Genomic DNA, 21,195 nt, shown 5'->3' on the forward strand with positions numbered 1-21,195 from the left:
ATCACAGGGGTGTAACATGCATGTGTTCACAGTGAGCCTGACGAAGCAAAACAAAAGAGACACATGACAATCTGTTTCTGTGCTGATTGTCAACAAAGCTGTGCCGTGTTGTTCCCCAAAGTCTTCCCTCTAGTTGCACTGCTTACTGATGACTCCCTGGAGTGCACAGTTTGGTCTGTGTTACTCTGGAGCAATATGGCTCGTGGCAAAAAACACTGCAAGTGTTAAAAGCTGGGGTTTGGGTACAAAAAATAAGCTTGTGTAACTAAATACCAAAATCCCATCAAAATCAAATTTGTCAAATCTGAAAATAGACATAATTAAAAAAGCACCACAAAGTAAAGTGATCTCGTTCCTTTCATCATACAGACAGCTATTTCCATCCATCCTTTATATTGCCATGTTGTAGCCACAGTCTGCCATTGTTGCTGAAAGCTGCACTTGTTTCATATTCATTGGAAACTGTAGCTGTCTATTTTATGGGCGTGGCGATTTCCCTTTAACAGGAGTGGTTTGTGGATGTACATTGTAGAAACTGATAGGAGACAGCATGTGAGGTAAGCCGCTACTTGTAAAAAAACTAACACAAAAACCGTCCACGTTTAGATAATGCAAATTGAAGGCAATTGTGTGTTAATGAATAATTAGCTACAACAAACTCAAGGCTCAAGGACCTGCACTTTTTTAAACCTCTCAAACACTCCAAGTAGTTAGATCAACCTCCCATTGCATAAACCACTCTGGGGAGTTAATAGGACTCAAGCTAATTGCTTGAACATGGATACTTGTTGAATGTTATTTCATTAATGTTTTAGCTGCATTTCAGTGGCCCTGGTCCCTAAATTATTAAAACTGTTAGTGCCGGGTACAAGAAAAGAAAACTCCAGTTTCCATGATTCCATGTTAGAAATTTGACATGTGTGGAATTTCCAGTGTTAGCCAGAAGGACACTTCTCTGTTTTCTGACTCTTACATTAAAAATGTCTATGACCCTGATGTTCAGGTCTGTTGCCTACACCCTTAAAGGGGTTTATTTGACTTTTGTAAATGTTTTATTAAAATTGAATTAGTTTTTGTGGGCTGATAAACAAATCTTTTGTCAGAGTCCTTGTGTTATTTCAGAACTCATTTTGGCCAACAGAGAAGCACTGGTTACCTCCATAATTCTGATATGAAATGACTTGCTGTGCAAAAGCTGCTAGAAATGTTGTTTATGCATAAATATGTTATGGTCTGAGTCTTGTCTGTCTGGGTGGGTTATATCCTGTAGTACTTCAGCTCAGAGGATTCAAGAGCCTTCATAATCCAGCAATGATTTTGTGAAAGTAGCAGACTGATTAGCATGCTAGTGGCACAGCTTCAGGGACGGTAATTTTAGTCAGTTATCCAACCACTTTGGTCCAGGCTGAAATTTCCCAGCAACTATTAATTTTTTAATTTTTTTTTTAAATGTCCTTTAATAGCTGCCTTTCTTGAAATGTACTAGAGATATTTAAGCGAACATCAGAATGAACTGCTGCACTTGTTGATTGTCTGAATTGCAATCTAGTCCCGCCATTATGTAAGAATTTCATTTTGTGTAATGCGATCACAGCAGTCATTTGTTTCCACTGTATTAAAAACCATAGTACAGGAAGTGTTCCTGAAACAAAGCAGCTCACAGGAGTGGGAAGGTTTAAGAGAACTCATAAACAAACCTGGCTTTAAGCAGAAAGCTAGAGTTCAGCACTCATCTTAGACTAAATTTGAATCCTACTTTTACTCATTGTTTGCTTTCTCAAATCATATTAAGTATAACTGGATCCTCAACATATCCGAAAGCTCAGTTTTTGAGGCTTAAAAAAAAAGAAAAGAAAACAAAATGATTAAATGACTAAAAAACAAACTATCTATGAGTTCCTTTCTTGTAGGTTACAGTACTTAACTATTCACTGGTTAGTGCTAATTAGAAAAAGGCAGCAAGCTAACATACAAAACTAAGATAATAAAAGAAGTATAAATTATTCTTACTACGTGCCCTTAGTAACTTTTCCCCCATATTTCCATACAAAACTTTTATGGTGAACATGCTTAACATTAAGTAGCACTAACGTGCTAAACATCAACACCTTAGCAAAAAAGGTTTTGATCAAGTAAAGACAAAACAAGGAGATACAAGTGCTACCTTTCTCCAAATAATGTTGCACTGATCAGATAGCAAACTATTTGCTGAATCATTATTTGCTGGTCTGGAGCATTCAAGTTTGTGTTAGCTCAATGCCACAAGCTTCCCAGGAATGAGAAATTCAGTTTAAAGTCAGACTGTATAATGCTCACAGGAATGAATCCCAGAGTTACATCTCAGGATCTACAGGCTTCAGTTAGGATGTTAAAAGTTAAAATTTATGACAGTACATTTAGAAAAAGACAGAACAATTGTGGCTTGTTTTTAAAAAGTTCTCTGGAGAAAATCTCCTCTCTCTGAAAATGGTTTGGTTTCCAAAGTTGCATTTGAACAAATCAGAAGATAAAGGGGACAACACCAAAGTGGAGAAAACACCTCAAACCAACTGTGAAGCACGGTGGTGATCTGGGCTTTTTTGCACTCACAGGACCTCGACACTTTGCATTCGTTGAATTTACCATGAACTCTTCTGTACACCAAAGTCATTTAGAGTCCAATGTGAGGCTGTTTGTCAAATAACTAAATCATTGAGCAGGACAATAATCTCAAGCACAGCAGCAAATCTACAACAGAATAGCTGAAAAAAAGGATCAAAGTGTGGCAACAGCCCAGTCAAAGTCTAGACCTCAACCTGACTGAAATGCTGCGCATAAATGAATGATCAGAAACCTCACTGAACTGAAGGAACACTGGGAAGAGAAAAAGAATGGGCGACAAAGGCTCCACAGTGATATGAGAGGCCAATAAAGTCTTACAGAAAACCATTACTTCCAGTTATTGCTGCTAAAAGTGGTTCTACTAGCTGCTGAATGGAGCATACTTAGTTTTTCAAATGACTGTATCATAATAGGTTTCATTTAAACATAATCTCAGACAAATTCGCATCTATACAAATATAGATATGAATTTGTAAGGGCTTAATATACAATGTGTCCATATTTTGGCATTTATTCCCTAAGATGCAAAATGTATTCAGTACATTTCAGCATACTGCTTTTAGCAGATGACTTTGCCCAGTGTAAAAAGTGCTTGCTTTTCCTTGGATGTTCATATTATTCAGAAAAATTCCAATTTTGCATTTGTAACAGGAAAAGTGAGTGCCGGTGTGACTGTAGGAAATTGGTAATTATGGTAGCTCTAATAGGACTGCTGTGGCCAAAGTGCAGGTACACAGAGTTGCTAGCATGGCTGCAGACTCTCTTATTTTCTGTGCTTTATCTATAAAACTCTCTGAGGACATGCCTGTACGAACCGGCTGTAGCACAGAATGACAAATCAGTGTTAATATAAAAAGTATTTACTGTGGCAGGTGTTCTTGTTGTCTTTTCTGCAAGCCGTTTTCTTTTTTCTTTTTTGTGTGAGGAAAATCTTCAAACATGACTCAAAGGAAGATGTAAAAAGCAGATCAGCACTAATATCATATTTCTCTGCCTCTAAATAAAAGCTTGAAAGTAGTTCTCAGCCACAGTGCAGAGATACTGGGATGACGCTTTCTTGTAAAATGAGGTTTGTAATTACCAGTGTCGCTGTGCCCTGGGGCACAAATGACACGCTAATTATAAATAATTGGAGCTATGCAGATTGAATAACTTGGCAAAAACAAGTGCCCTTGTTTATAGTAACAATATGAGAGTCAACCGTCCATCTCATTACATTGCCAGTCAACTTGGGGAAATTGGCCAGGTATTGTGGAACCTGTGATGGTGTGCAAATACATTTTCATTACCAGTTTTGACCTGTGCAGACTGGGGTCATGGATGAGCACCTTTGTGATTTGGTGCTTTTTGCACAAGGACATTGAAGCATCATGTTTGTTAAAAAGAGCAATCAAACTCAGCTTTCCTGCACAACCTTGATTAGCTACGTTGTTTATTTTCTCTCAGCATTTTTTTTAATATTAAATGGAAAAAAGCTCTAGATAATGCATTTTTTAAATCCAAAATGTGAGTTTGGCTTAAAGTTAGAGCTGCAGGTAAATGTCAAAACACCAGATTAATATTAAAACTCCTCTCTAAAAATAGATCGGCACATTTCACGTCTGAATCAAAATAAATGCCCATATGCATTTATTTTGGCACTTATGGGAGTGAAAGGGAATCCATCTGTAGCAGAATTAATGTGTTATTTTTGTAATCTTAGCCTAGATTTGCGAACATGAGCACCAGAGCCAAGAAATCATCAAAAGGAAAAAACTGGAGCTCCTCTTCTGTGCTGTCAGAGGAAGGAAGGCAGACCAACTTTTGTGGATACAGTGAATTCGCCAGAGGAGATCTTACAGGGATGCAAGCACACTTTCTGTCTTAAAAAAAAGAAGAGGTGGTATAATTGAAGAAAGCTCATTTGAATGAGAAGAGTTCAAAACATTCAGGGGGTTCATAAAGTCAATCTGTGACTCATCGGCTCTCATGGATGAAGCTCAGATTTTTCTTTTTTCCAAGGAAAAGAATGCAGATTCAGCTTTGCAAAACAGAAGCTTTTTTCACAGGTCAAATAACAGAAAATTAAAAAGTTTTTGGGCCATACTGATGTTTCTCCCTTTGAAGGATATCTTTGAGCTGTTACATAATTGATTCTTTGTGTTTTTCCTGTATTAAAAAATGCCATCCTTTGTAAGTGGCGCAACTTTGAGAGCATCAAACCTTATTTTCAAATCAGTGTTAAAGTTCATTATTCCCAACTGTACCATCATATGATCTTTATAAGGTGTATATAATATATGCTCGCCAGACACTTTATTGGGTATACCTTGCTAGTACTGGGGTGGACCCCTATTTTTGCCATCAAAGCTGCTTTAATACTTCATGGCACAGATTCAACAAGGTGCTGAAAACATTCCTCGGAGATTTTGCTCCATATTGATATGACAGCATCTCAAAGTTTTGCAGATTCGTCTGCTGCACATCCAGCATGAGAATCTCCTGTTCCACCACATCCCAAGGGCGCTTCTTTGGATTAACATCATGTGACTGTGGAGGACATCAGACCACAGTAAAAGGTTCAAGAAAGCCGTTTGAGATGATCTGAGCTTGGTGACGTGGCGATCCCCTAGAGTCAGAAGATGGGTACATCTACTAAGGGTCCCACAATGTGTCAAGAAAATATCACCCACACCATTACACCACCACCATCAGCCTGACGCACAGTTTCACGCTGTTGTTTTTTTTATACACCAGATTCTCACCCTACTATCTGATTGTTGTAGGAGAAATTTAGAGACATCACCCCAGGCATCACCTTTCCAATCATCTGTTATCACATTTTGCTGAACCCATGTGATGCTCTTCTGTATTCCTTGGTTGTAATGAATGGTTATTTTAGTTACTGTTGCTGTCCTATCAGCTCTTGTCTGACCTTTGGCATCAACGAGGTATTTTTCTCCAGAATCACACTGGTATTTTCCCTTTTTCCAGAAAATTCCAACACATTTGCAGTTTCTGGAATAGTCAGATCCAGCCCGTCTGTCACTAACAACCATGCAACCTTCAAATCTCTTACATAACCTTTTTCCCCCACTGTAGGATTGTGATTGTATGTTAAACTTGGACTTGATTTATCAGAGAATGTGTAACAGTATAAAGGAAATGTTTTCAGAAACCTGTGACTTTCATTCAGTGCACACTATGTGTCTTCCTTTAAGATATGTGTTAATCGTATGTTCCTACATCTAAAGCTTAAATCACATTAAAGTTAATTATACCGACTCAGAAAAGTGGGTTGTTTCTTATCTCATGAAAAGCTGACTTTTTGGAGTTGCATGCATAGCTAAACAGGACTTTTTGACCTTGTAGGCGCAGCACCCTTTGAATGATTAGTTGCCTGAAGTTATGTTAAAAGCATTTAAGTTCATTTATAAAAAAGCTTAGTCTCTATTCTCCAGGCTGGTGCCGTCTGTGGTTTGTAAAGTCCCTGAAAACTTAGAGCCATTAGTATTTTTCTAATTTAAATATTCATGACTAAACAAGCAAGAAAGTTAAAGGTCGCAAGCAAAACTTTTTTGGCATAGGTGTTATTTATCAGACTTTAGCACTCACCTCATAATCTACCTTACTAGGACTGTGTGATTCTGATTAGATCATATTTCACGGCTCTTGCTGGCTTGATCCTGGTTGATATATTAGCTGGCCGTTATTATCAGATGATATTGGCTTATAACAGATATATTGCAATGCATTGCAGAATGATATGATAATGAGGCAAAGTGGCTCCACAGGCATTTAAATACTCTGTGAATGAGGCCGACTGCAGTGTCAGTTATGTGCTTATGTTGTTGATACTGAACAACATAAGCACATAACTGACACTGCAGTGGGCCTCATTCACAAAGTGTATATGGACAAAACTGTGCATAAAAAGTATGAATTTTTCTCACAGCTGTGAGAAAAATTTGTTCAATGTTTGTGAACAACTTTTGGACTTTCTCAGACCATTTAGTATTATATTATTGGATGTCATCACTTACACTTCACTTATTGGATGCCTACACTCCAAATTTTGTCCATTAACTCACATTGCATCGAGTCTCATCTTGAGCTGACAGATCAAGTGCTCCTTGCCCTCCATCTGTTTTCGGCTTTTTCTTATGGTCTTTGTCTTTTTTCATATCAAATTTTACATTTTTTCCACCGCGGTGGCTGTTTCAGGTTAAATGATTTTCAATAAGGCCATTATTTCGCCCTGAGCCACACTTTACAAAAACGTATTGATTTATTTATTTTAAACATCTTTTAACACATGCATCTGTGTAAACACTGTGGAAAAGCGTGACGTTTTTGGCTTCCTCCTTGGAAGATATTATTTTTGTTTATTCACTTCAAATTTTCCTTGTTTATTTTATTTTTTTGCAGTTTAGCAGTGTAGGCTTTCCCATCATATCATCTTCACTGTTTTTTGCATTTTACTTCTCCTTATTGAGAAGAAATGGGGGTTACAATAGAATACAATTTCCACAAACATCTTGATTAAACTGGTAATTGTTTACAGATGCAGAATAAAAACCTAAGCTAATTTATTCTTGTTTGCAATATAGTTGTGATCAGAAATTTACTTTTTTTTATTTTGGATTTTCTCTAATCCACACAAGGTCAAAATGTTTATCCATTCCTCATTGACCTGTTCATCATTGCCCTGTTGGATCACCAAATTACACATTTGAACAGTCAAACTGTTGATTTAGGTGAAGCTGAAGATTTTAGAGGTAATAATCCTTCGTTATTTTTTCCACTTTGTAATGTAATGTACCAGTACCACTGGAAGCAAAACAGCCCCAGACCATGATGCTAACACCACCAGTGTTCTCGGGTTAATAAGCCTCATCTTCACTTCTCCAAACATACCTCTTGTCATTGTGGACAAATAACTCAATCTTTAACTCTTGTGATCTTTTCTCCAAAAGAAACTTGACTTGTTTGTGTGAGCAAATACAGTTGAGCTTGAAGGTGTTGATTTTGGAGTAGGTTCTTCTTTTTTTGGTTGGCACCCTCTCACTCCACAGTTTTATAAAACTGGCTTCATTTTGTACAGTGAGGATGGTGTTCCAGCAGTTTCCGGTTCATGGCAGACTTGAGCCTTGGTGGTTCCCAGATTGTTCCTGAACATCCTAACCAATTTCCTTTCATTTGAGGGAGACAGCTTGAGTCTTCTTCCAGATCTTGGTTAAATATTGACACAACCTAATAACTTCTATTTATGTACAGCTGTTTAAACTGATGATCTTGGAGTCTGAAATTCTCTCATTCTTAGATCTTCAGTTTCTTGAACTTTCCTATTCCCATTCTTAGTATTAGTCAATCCAGTGAGCGATGTCTAATAAATCCTTTTTACACTGAAAAGAGAAACTACCAGTTTTATTCAGTAATAATAATAATAATAATAATAATAATAATAATACATTTTATTTATAGGCGCCTTTCAGACCCTTAAGGTCACCTTACAGTAACACGTAAACATACCATAACAAAAATGTATATATAGCAAACATGGTAGATAAAATTTAGACATAAACAGTCATAATAATGAATCATTAAAAGGCTAAAATGACCATGATAATCATGCCCATCACGAGTGTATGCATGATTATTTCAAGACTGCATCTATGCAGTCCATGTTTTGCTTCAGTACTTCAATACTTGGACTAAACTTCAAAGTGAAAACATTCGGCATATTTATATGAATATATACTTTTTATAGAGATTAAAAGGAGCATAAACAGCAAACTCATAATTTTATCTAAAGAGTTGTTATTCATCTTTCAGTCTTTTATGGTTATTCTTTAGCTGGCTTGCACTGTGTTCATCATATAGGCAGATTATTCTAATTATTAGTTGTAAAAGGAATGTTAAATTGCTGGATCCTCGTGTTCACTGGTTGTACACGTAATCTCCGGACTTTCAGACGACATTGATACATATTAGCTTTTACTGCAATGACACCTCTGCCCTCTTTTTCCAACCACCAACCTTTTTTTGTGACAGCTCATATTAAGAACAGGCCACAATGATATGCAACAATGTCAGAGGTATTTCATCTGTATCCTAATTAAATGTGATCTAATATCCTGCCAGGTGGGATTTGATATTTGAACCTGTGTATAACTCTTCTTACCCTTCTACTAGGGATACCCCCCTAACATAAAATTGCCTGGGGGGATTATAGCAATCATTCATTAATAATTTGCCCAGATACACCCAATCCTAGCCTTGACGCCATTATCTACATCTATGAATAGCACAGCTTTGCCTGGCAGTCCTGCTGTCCTTTTTTGGTGACATTTATAAAAGTTTCATTGCAGCAATATAAAACATTACATGTCACGCTCTCATGAATCATTTGTGTCATGGATCATTGCTTCAGAGCCAGTCCAGCACGTTAACGGGGAGGACGTTAATAGAAAGCAAGTCTCCGTCTTCAGCGAGGGCCTGTTTCATTTGTGACACACACACACCAAGTGGAAAAGCTGATAAAATGGGCAATATGTCTTACAGAATTAGTGTGTTTAAAATTAATGGTCATGATTTGCTTGCGTGTTCCTCTGTGGCTATGAAATCTAACAATATAAAGGGTCCAAATGAGAACAAATATTCTGCAAATGTGGCCACGTGTGTGGAATTTCTTTTTCCTTTCTTGATGGATTTCTAGTTTTCACAGAAAAAGAAAAGGTTATACGAGGTTATGCGGGAGAATGGGGTTCAAAGTTCAGAAAACGAAGAAATGTCCTCTCAGTTTGAACCTCAGAGGGAAATGACTGTGTTTAATAGGGCACGTTTGGAAAATGAGTTAGACTCGCATTTGGGTTTTTTTGCAATAACAAACTGCACATTATTGATAGTTTCATTGTTTATTCAATGCATTTTTTGAATGCCAAATAAACAACTTGAAATATTCTAATGTAAAATAATATTAAGGTTCCATTTGTAAATCCAAACAGCCTCTAGCCACAGACAGATTATGAGACAAAGGCACTCCCTCACCCTTCTCGCTTTTGTTCCCACATCCACTGTTTTGCGGTCATTTTTGCATCACTTTGTGTTTGTTTTTTATTTTTTTTATTTTGCTCCCTTTTTGCATTTATTTGAGAACTATTTTGTCTTTTAAATAGTTACATGGTAATGGTAACAGCTTTGTCTTTAAAATCTTTGAATGATTATTAGTGTGAATGCTTGTAAAAGCATTCACAATATTGTTCTTCTGTTTCTTTATTATTAGTGTGAATGCTTGTAAAAGCATTCACAGTATTGTTCTTCTACATATTTATTAGTGTGAATGCTTGTAAAAGCATTCACAGTATTGTTGTTGTAATCTTTATTATTATTATTTCCTATTCCGTACGTTTTTCGCCGACTATCTCCTTCAAAACCGCTCAACTTAGAAAAACCATTCAAACACCATCAGATTCCTCTTCTTTTGGAAAGGTGTGCTTCTATTTTTCTCATTTTTAACATTTATATTTTTAATTTTATTCAACTTTTTTCAACAAAAATTTCCCATGTATTTCAATGGGGAGACCCTTCAAATCCTCATTCAACTTACTCATTTTTAAACTCTTACTACTTCCACATACATTGACATAGAGCAACCATTCAAACTTTAAAACGAAGACAAGACATTCAACTATTCAACTTGTATTTATCTTTTCAATATCTATTATACTTTTTCTTCAGTTCCAGTTTAAATTTCATGTTGTTTTTTCAGCCGTTTCAGAGTTTATAATGGGTGTGTATGGGACGGAATGTTGCCGCTAGAGTGAGACAGCTCAACTGCTAGAGTGAGAGTAGCGAAAAAATTAATCTTAAAATCTTTTTTTAAAACTGCTGCTGTGTCCGCAGCGTTTGCTCTACAGGTCTGATTTTACCCTCAAAACGTAGCCATCGCTGTCCTCTTTCATCCAATGTGTTTATTATAGTAATAGGTGTTATGGTTCTTTCATAAATGTCACCGATGCACAGCCTCCTCCCTCCAACTCTTCCATAGACTCTAATGTTAAAATGGCTCAAAAAGTTCGTTTGAAAACCAGAAGTACAGGCTGTCTTTACACTGTCACCACGTCAATATAATAAACTCCACCGGCATGAAAACTGAGAATTTGGTAGACTGGACATTGCTGGCGCTCACAGTGAAAGAATTTTGTCAATACAACCTGTACTTTTCATTTGGGAAGGATTTGTTTGGGGCTGACTTTTCTGTTCATTTTAAGCATCAAAAGTGAGGCGCATGTCTGTGTCTGTGTGTAGGGATCCATTGGGTGCAGTCACTATAGCAACCAGGCTCACACCTGCCTGCCTAACGAGCTCTGTCTCACTCTGCCATGATTCATCTTAAACACTTTTCTTTCAACTGCTGCTGTGTCCACAGTGTTTGCTCTACAGCCATCATTTTACCCTCAAAACATCGCCATCGTTGTTCTCTGCCCAACACTGTGTCTTTAAAAGCTCAGAGATGTAAACTTTTTAAACTGTGAGGATCCAAGTGGAGGGATCACATTTTAGTCATTCAGTCATTCAAAGAATATTAACTTTTAAAATTTAAAATTCATTCAGATGTTTTCTGACTCTAAATTTCCTTTTCTCATTTCTTAGGTTTTTCTAATTTACAATTAAAACATTTTCAGCTGTTTTCCAACTTCTTCTGTGTGGATGTCAGCTTTTAGCAGTTCAGCACTTTTGTTTTCAAGTTAAAATTTCTGTATTTTTCCTCTCATTCAACATTTTTAACTTAAAATTCAGCAATTAATTCATTTCAGTGCATACATTCAGATTCAAGCATTCACACTGCAGTTTCTTCAGAAAATGCACTTTCTAGTTAGTGTGAATGCTTGAAAAGCATTCACAGTATTGTTGTTGTAATCTTTATTATTAGTGTGAATGCTTGTAAAAGCATTCACAGTATTGTTCTTCTAATCTTTATTCTTCTATTTTATTAGTGTGAATGCTTGTAAAAGCATTCACAGTATTGTTCTTCTAATCTTTATTCTATTTTATTCTGTATTCCGTACGTTTTTTGTACTGTATCTCCTTCAAAACCGTTCAACTTAGAAAAACCATTCAAACACCATTAGATTCCTCTTCTTTTGGACATGACTGCTTCTATTTTTCTCATTTTTAACATTTATATTTTTAATTTTATTCAACTTTTTTCAACAAAAATTTCCCATGTATTTCAATGGAGAGACCTTTCAAATTCTCATTCAACTTACTCTTCTTTAAACTGTATCTACTTTCACATACATTGACGTAGAGCCTTCATTCAAACTTTAAAACGAAGACAAGACATTCAACTATTCAACTTGTATTTATCTTTTCAATATCTATTATACTTTTTCTTCAGTTCCAGTTTAAGTTTCATGATGTTTTTTCAGCCATTTCAGAGTTTATAATGGGTGTGTATGGGACGGAATGTTGGCGCTAGAGTGAGACAGCTCAACTGCTAGAGTGAGAGGAGCAAAAAAATTAATCTTAAAATCTTTTTTAAAACTGCTGCTGTGTCCGCAGCGTTTGCTCTACAGGTATGATTTTACCCTCAAAACGTAGCCATCGCTGTCCTCTTTCATCCAATGTGTTTATTATAGTAGTAGGTGTTATGGTTCTTTCATAAATGTCACCGATGCACAGCCTCCTCCCTCCAACTCTTCCATAGACTCTAATGTTAAAATGGCTCAGGAGGTTCGTTTGAAAATCAGAAGAGCATGGGTTCTTTCCACTGTCACCACGTCCATATAATAAACTCCACAGGCATGAAAACTGAGAATTTGGTAGACTGGACATTGCTGGTGCTCACAGTGAAAGAATTTTGTCAATACGACCTGTACTTTTCATTTGGGAACGATTTGTTTCGGCCTGACTTTTCTGTTCATTTTAAGCATCAAAAGTGAGGCGCATGTCTGTCTGTGTGTGTAGGGAGCCATTGGGTGCAGTCACTATAGCAACCAGGCTCACACCTGCCTGCCTAACGAGCTCTGTCTCACTCTGCCAAGATTCCTCTTAAACACTTCTCTTTTAACTGCTGTTGTGTCCACAGTGTTTGCTCATCAGCCATCATTTTACCCTCAAAACGTCGCCATCATTGTTCTCTGTCCAACACCGTGTCTTTAAAAGCTCAGAGATGTAAACTTTTTAAACTGTGTGGATCCAAGTGGAGGGATAACATTTTAGTTATTCAGTGATTCAAAGACTATGAACTTTTAATATTCATTCAGATGTTTTCTGACTCTAAATTTTATTTTCTCATTTCTTAGGTTTTTTTCATTTACATTTAAAACATTTTCAGCTATTTTCCAACTTCTTCTGTGTAAACGTCAGCTATAATAAGTTCTGCACTTTTGTTTTCAGGTTAAATTCTGTTTTTTGTTTTGTTTTTTATTTCATTCAAACTTTTTAATTTAAAATTCAGCAATTAATTCATTTCAATGCATACATTCAGATTCAAGCATTCACACTGCAGTTTCTTCAGAAAATGCACTTTCTAGTTATTAGTGTGAATGCTTGTAAAAGCATTCACAGTATTGTTCTTCTACATATTTATTATTATATTTTATTCTTCCGTACGTTTTTTGAAGTCCTACTCCTTCAAAACCGTTCAACTTAGAAAAACCATTCAAACACCGTTAGATCCCTCTTCTTTTGGACATGACTGCTTCTATTTTTCTCATTTTTAACATTTATAATTTTAATTTTATTCAACTTTTTTCAACAAAAATTTCCCATGTATTTCAATGGGGAGACCCTTCAAATCCTCATTCAACTTACTCATTTTTAAACTCTTACTACTTTCACATACATTGACATAGACCCACCATTCAAACTTTAAAACGAAGACAAGACATTCAACTATTCAACTTGTATTTATCTTTTCAATATCTATTATACTTTTTCTTCAGTTTCAGTTTAAGTTTCATGATGTTTCTTCACCCGTTTCAGAGTTTATAATGGGTGTGTATGGGACGGAATGTTGGCGCTAGAGTGAGACAGCTCAACTGCTAGAGTGAGAGGAGCGAAAAAATTAATCTTGAAATTTTCTCTTTAAACTGCTGCTGTGTCCACAGCGTTTGCTCTACCGGTATGATTTTACCCTCAAAACGTAGCCATCGCTGTCCTCTTTCATCCAATGTGTTTACTATTGTACTAGGTGTTATGGTTCTTTCATAAATGTCACCAATGCACAGCCTCCTCCCTCCAACTCTTCCATAGACTCTAATGTTAAAATGGCTCAGAAGGTTCGTTTGAAAATCAGAAGAGCATGGGTTCTTTACACTGTCACCACATCTATATAATAAACTCCACAGGCATGAAAACTGAGAATTTGGTAGACTAGACATTGCTGGTGCTGACGGTGAAAGAATTTTGTCAATACGACCTGTACTTTTCATTTGGGAAGGATTTGTTTCGGCCTGATTTTTCAGTTCATTTTAAGCATCAAAAGTGAGGCGCATGTCTATCTGTGTGTGTATGGAGCCATTGGGTGCAGTCACTATAGCAACCAGGCTCACACCTGCCTGCCTAACGAGCTCTCTCTCACTGTGCCAAGATTCATCTTAATAAACACTTCTCTTTCAACTGCTGCTGTGTCCACAGTGTTTGCTCATCAGCCATCATTTTACCCTCAAAACATTGCCATCGCTGTTCTCTGACTCTAAATTTTCTTTTCTCATTACTTAGGTTTTTCTAATTGACATTTAAAACATTTTCAGCTATTTTCCAACTACTTCTGTGTGGATGTCAGCTATCATAAGTTCAGCACTTTTGTTTTCAGGCAAAAATTTCTGTATTTTTCATCTCATTCAAAATCTTTAACTTAAATTCAGCAATTAATTCATTTCAGTGCATACATTCAGATTCAAGCATTCACACTGCAGTTTCTTCAGAAAATGCACTTTCTAGTTATTATTATTATATATTCCGTACGTTTTTTGTAGTCCTACTCGTTCAAAACCGTTCAACTTAGAAAAACCATTCAAACACCGTTAGATTCCTCTTCTTTAGGACATGACTGCTTCTATTTTTCTTATTTTTAACATTTATATTTTTAATTTTATTCAACTTTTTTCAACAAAAATTTCCCATGTATTTCAATGGGGAGACCCTTCAAATCCTCATTCAACTTACTCATTTTTAAACTCTTACTACTTCCACATATGTTGACATAGAGCCACCATTCAAACTTTAAAACGAAGACAAGACATTCAACTATTCAACTTGTATTTATCTTTTCAATATCTATTATACTTTTTCTTCAGTTCCAGTTTAAGTTTCATGATGTTTTTTCACCCGTTTCAGAGTTTATCATGGGTGTGTATGGGACGGAATGTTGGCGCTAGAGTTAGACAGCTCAACTGCTAGAGTGAGAGGAGCGAAAAAATTAATCTTAAAATCTTTTTTAAAACTGCTGCTGTGTCCGCAGCATTTGCTCTACAGGTATGATTTTACCCTCAAAACGTAGCCATCGCTGTCCCCTTTCATCCAATGTGTTTACTATTGTACTAGGTGTTATGGTTCTTTCATAAATCTCACCAATGCACAGCCTCCTCCCTCCAACTCTTCCATAGACTCTAATGTTAAAATGGCTCAGAAGGTTCGTTTGAAAATCAGAAGAGCATGGGTTCTTTCCACTGTCACCACGTCCATAGAATCAACGCCACAGGCATGAAAACTGAGAATTTGGTAGACTAGACATTTCTGGTGCTCACGGTGAAAGAATTTTGTCAATACGACCTGTACTTTTCATTTGGGAACGATTTGTTTCGGGCTGACTTTTCTGTTCATTTTAAGCAGCAAAAGTGAGGTGCATGTCTGTGTGCGTGTCACACCTGCCTGCCTAACGAGCTCTGCCTGCCACTCTTCCAAGATTCATCTTAAACACTTCTCTTTCAACTGCTGCTGTGTCCACAGTGTTTGCTCTACAGCCATCATTTTACCCTCAAAACGTCACCATCATTGTTCTCTGTCCAACACCGTGTCTTTAAAAGCTCAGAGATGTAAACTTTTTAAACTGTGTGGATCCAAGTGGAGGGATCACATTTTAGTCATTCAGTGATTCAAAGAATATGAACTTTTAATATTCATTCAGATGTTTTCTGACTCTAAATTTCCTTTTCTCATTTCTTAGGTTTTTCTAATTCACAATTAAAACATTTTTAGCTATTTTCCAACTTCTTCTGTGTGAATGTCAGCTTTTAGCAGTTCAGCACTTTTGTTTTCAGGCGAAGATTTCTGTATTTTTCATCTCATTCAAAATTTTTAACTTAAATTCAGCAATTAATTCATTTCAGTGCATACATTCAGATTCAAGCATTCACACTGCAGTTTCTTCAGAAAATGCACTTTCTAGTTAGTGTGAATGCTTGAAAAGCATTCACAGTATTGTTCTTCTAATCTTTATTATTAGTGTGAATGCTTGAAAAGCATTCACAGTATTGTTCTTCTACATATTTATTATTATATTTTATTCTTCCGTACGTTTTTTGAAATCCTACTCCTTCAAAACCGTTCAACTTAGAAAAACCATTCAAACACCGTTAGATTCGTCTTCTTTTGGACATGACTGCTTCTATTTTTCTCATTTTTAACATTTATATTTTTGATTTTATTCAACTTTTTTCAACAAAAATTTCCCATGTATTTCAATGGGGAGACCCTTCAAATCCTCATTCAACTTACTCATTTTTAAACTCTTACTACTTCCACATACATTGACATAGAGCCACCATTCAAACTTTAAAACGAAGACAAGACATTCAACTATTCAACTTGTATTTATCTTTTCAATATCTATTATACTTTTTCTTCAGTTCCAGTTTAAGTTTCATGATGTTTTTTCAGCTGTTTCAGAGTTTATAATGGGTGTGTATGGGACGGAATGTTGGGGCTAGAGTGAGACAGCTCAACTGCTAGAGTGAGAGGAGCAAAAAAATTAATCTTGAAATCTTCTCTTTAAACTGCTGCCGTGTCCACAGCGTTTGCTCTACAGGTATGATTTTACCCTCAAAATGTAGCCATCGCTGTCCTCTTTCATCCAATGTGTTTATTATTGTACTAGGTGTTATGGTTCTTTCATAAATGTCACCAATGCACAGCCTCCTCCCTCCAACTCCTCCATAGACTCCAATGTTAAAATGGCTCAGAAAGTTTGTATGAAAATCAGAAGTACAGGCTGCCTTTACACTGTCACCACATCCATATAATAAACTCCACAGCCATGAAAACTGAGAATTTGGTAGACTGGACATTGCTGCCGCTCACGGTGAAAGAATTTTTTCAATACGACATGGACTTTTCATTTGGGAACGATTTGTTTCGAGCTGACGTTTCTGGTCATTTTAAGCAGCAAAAGTGAGGCGCATGTCTGTGTGCCTGTGTATGGAGCCATTGGGTGCAGTCACTATAGCAACCAGGCTCACACCTGCCTGCTTAACGAGCTCTCTCTCACTGTGCCAAGAGTAAACCTAAAAATGTCTGCTGCAGTTGTAGTAAGATTAACGTTTTCAATAGGTACAATAAGACAGATTTCACAGGGTTTTGCCACAGATTAATAGTTTGTCAGTAGTTAGTATTTGCCAACTAAGTACAGCATTGTAACTGGCCTGTTAAATTCAAGCTTATTGTTTAGTGGTGGACTTGTCTTCTGCACACAGGTTTTTCAGAGCTGGGCAGTTGGAGTCAGTTGATGACTTTAAAATCATCTTTTCTGACTGGATAATTAAAGCTCACAGCATTTACCTGTCTGTAGTTGATTTTCCCACATAACTAACGTTTAACTAATCTAATCACATTTAATGTCTCTGTTTATAGTCTGTATAGTTTATCTACCCACTAACACACTTAAAGTAGTCTTAAAATAAAACCCACAAAACAGTTCAAGATGAAATACTTTTTATTTGCTCATCTAATGCCAGTTGCCCTCTTTTTCTGTATGTCACTCATTCGCTTATACTCGGGCAAAAAGTACCAATTTGTACACTTATGAGTCTAGTGCATATTTTCCTTCTTTCTCTCTATGTCTCACACACATAGACCAACACACAGACATGTATATGCTCATTATTGCTGTTCAAACTGATGGTCAAATTTCCAAGCACCACCTGAACGCCTCATCTGTTTTTAACCCATCACTGGACCAACTGTTGTCATTCCGCTTTGCTCTCTGCTGTGGTAAGTACAGTATACTCAGTACTGCACTGTTTTATTTTTATGACGGTAAAAATACATGTTTGACCCACATATCAAGTCCAACAGAGTTCAACAGAGTTCAAAGAATAAAGAAAGAAAAAGAAGAATAACCTTTGCTATCATTAATATAGGTTTATGACGTTTTGCTGTTAGCAGCAGTGCTAACGCTAGCTTCAATGCTAATGCTAGCAACAATGCTAACGCTAGCTATAGTGCTAACACTAGCCTTAGCAGTTGTTAACTGACAAAAAGAATATTCCTGTGATATATTCCTGTTATATGTCTTGGCGGTCAGTGAGACAAAAGTAACAAATGAGCTTTATTATTGCCATTGTGGCTCAGTTTTAACAGTAAGAGTGCTAGCGCTAGCAGTAGCACTAATGCTAGAAGCAGTGCTAACGCTAGCAGCAGTGCTAACGCTAGCAGGAATGCTAACGCTAGCAGGAATGCTAACGCTAGCTGCAGTGCTAATACTAACTGAAGTGCTAATGCTAGCCGGAATGCTAGCGCTAGCAGCAATGCTAAGGCTAGTAACAGTCTAACAGTAGCCTTACATAAGTGGCAATACTTAAGTTAATTAGTTTGAATTATAAAATGGCTGCTGTATCAGCTGGTGTGCTATATTACTCTATAATTACCCTGCTGACTATAAGTTCAGTGCATCATGTCGTGTGGGCTTTGTATTTATGTTAGTCTGATAAAACTGTACAGACAACTAACATATTACTTCTCGTCTTACACTTTCAGGAACCTGACTGACATCTGTGCTTTGCCTGGTAGGTGTGCACATACTGTAAGAGAAGTAGACCAAAATAAAAAAATAATCTGACTAATATAAGCTGTAAAGTAATGGGTTCAAACTTTGTGCTAGACCTTTTAAACACAATTTTATAATAAATACACATAAGTGCAGCTTAACAATTGGGCTAAAATATTTTTTTCGTACATTTTTGTAGTCACACTACATGTGATTAGTTAATGATTCACTCAATCATATTTGTATTTAAAAATATTATTGCTGAATTTAATTAAATATTTATTCTTTTAAAAAGTGCCCAATTATGCAACTTTTTGCACATGGCAGCCAACAACAGTTTAGCTTGAATATTTGTTTTGTCCTTTATTTAGTAGTCACAATTAGTTCAAACAATTACCATGTGATTTCATTTTAATAAAATAATTTTTTTTTCTTCTTTTTTGTTCACAGTGTGCAGAAGAAGAACAAGGACCAGATTTCCAGTCTTCTCTCTCACATCCCAACCCCCCATCCCCTCTATCCTCTGTCCTGCTCCACCTGTTGTCTCTGCCTTCTTTCCATCTGTATTTCACCCTGTGGTTTGTGCGAAATTGTGCCAAACTAAGAATCCTATTGCGGTTTGATTTAAAGCCGTGTCTCTCCTGCTCTGTCTGTTCTCTCTGCTAAATTTTCTCTCTACCTGTTTTTCACTCTTGGCTTGCTGCTGAAAAACGCCAAGCCAATAAAACAATAAAGAGTGCATATTTTGCCTCAACCTAAGAACAAAGAAAACTCTAATTCACGGTTTGATTGTGATTTCCAATCCGTGTCTCTCCTGCTCTTTCTGTTCTCTCTTCTAAATTTTCTTTCTACCTGTTTTTCACTCTTGGCTTGCTGCTGAAAAACGCCAAGCCATTAAAGCAATAAAGAGTGCATATTTTGCCTCTACCTAAGAACAAACTGAACAAAGAAAACTAATTCACGGTGTGATTGTGATTTCCTAGCCGTGTCTCTCCTGCTCTGTCTGTTCTCTCTTCTAAATTTTCTCTCTACCTGTTTTTCATTCTGGGCTTGCTGCTAAGTTGTGCCAAGCCAATAAAGAGAGTGCATAATATTCTCTCAACTGAAGAACAAACTGTCAAACAAAGGCAACTGTTTCAGACAAATAAAAACTGAAATATAAAAACAAAGACAACATCTCCTGGTGTGTGCCACTCTTATCTTGTGAACATATTTTCTAAAGACTAAGAAACACTTGCAGGTGTGTGAAAATGCCAAGGAAGCAGAAAAAGTCACAAGCTGCAAAACAACGCTGGAAGAAGTTCCATGAGTTTCACAGTGTACCAATATGTGAACAGGCTGAGTTTGATTTTCCTCAGTGCTCTGCAGAAGACAGTGTGTCTACAAAGACCAATTCTGACAGTGTCAAACAGGCAGGTCAACATGTTCCTGCACATGTACAACAGGTATCTTATGCTGATGCTGTAAAGATTGGACTGCAGCATGAATTTAGTGAACAACATGAGGTGTCAAGTGCCCCACAGGTGGGTTATGCTGATTTTTTGAAAAGAGGCTGTCACAGTGATGTGGCAGGACCATCTCATGCAGAAAGAGTGAACCTTGAAAACCAGCCCTCTGTTATACATGTCTGTGCATCTGACAGCCAGACACATCCTAAATATGGAGACTCCAGAAACCACCAGTGCACATGTAACTCACTCACATTTCTAGCATTCCTTCATGAGAATGAAAATATGACTACAGCTGACCTTAATCTGGTCTTGGATAAAGGTGATGTGATGTACAAAGAGGCCAAGAAAAGATTTCCTAAAAATATTCATTTGGCAACCGATGAGCTGCCAGACAAAGTTTATGCTCGCAGATCTATGTATCATGTCGACATGACACAGCCTTCCCGGTATGGGACATTTGAAGAACCTCCAGAGGAAGCAGTAGATACCTTTCTCAGCTTAGAAGCAGGACTGAGCTGCCTGTTGTCAGATGTGCAGTATGCCTTACTGATTATGAGTGGATTGTGTATCGCAGTGTTCAGATCCACATCAGGCAAATATGGTTTCTTTGATCCACACTCCAGAACACCCAGTGGTCTTCCTCTACCACTATGGTCACGTAATCGTGGTACAGCTGTGATGCTGAAATTCACACTACTCAGTGACATGATTAAGAGGCTACAAGATTCTTATGAAATGATGGAGATATCACCCTCTTGTACCTATGAACTGAAGCCTGTGCAGTTCTACAGTATGAGCACAGTCAACCTGAGTGATACTATCACAGACACAGTCTGCAGACCAACAGCTGCCACTGCTGTGGCACCTACTGACTCTGATACAACTGTTGATGAAGCAAACTCCTCTACTCCAAGGAGAACCACAACCAGTGGTCTGACTGAGAACATCTTTTGTCAAATGTCCATTTGTACGCCACTGGTGAAACAAAAAGAAGTCCACATGACTCAGTTCACATCATATGAAGATCAGAATGAACCTCTTAATATACCAACTGAAGAACTATGCAGTGAATTAAGTTTCTTTCCATCGAATGATGCTTTTTCATTTCAATCAAATGCTGCAATAAAAAATGTTGCTGCCTGTGATATTTCTGATATAGTTTTACAAAAA

This window comes from Neolamprologus brichardi, chromosome 23 (genome assembly GCF_056152115.1).
Source record: "Neolamprologus brichardi isolate AB-2024 chromosome 23, ASM5615211v1, whole genome shotgun sequence".
NCBI classification, from domain to species: Eukaryota; Metazoa; Chordata; class Actinopteri; order Cichliformes; family Cichlidae; genus Neolamprologus; species Neolamprologus brichardi.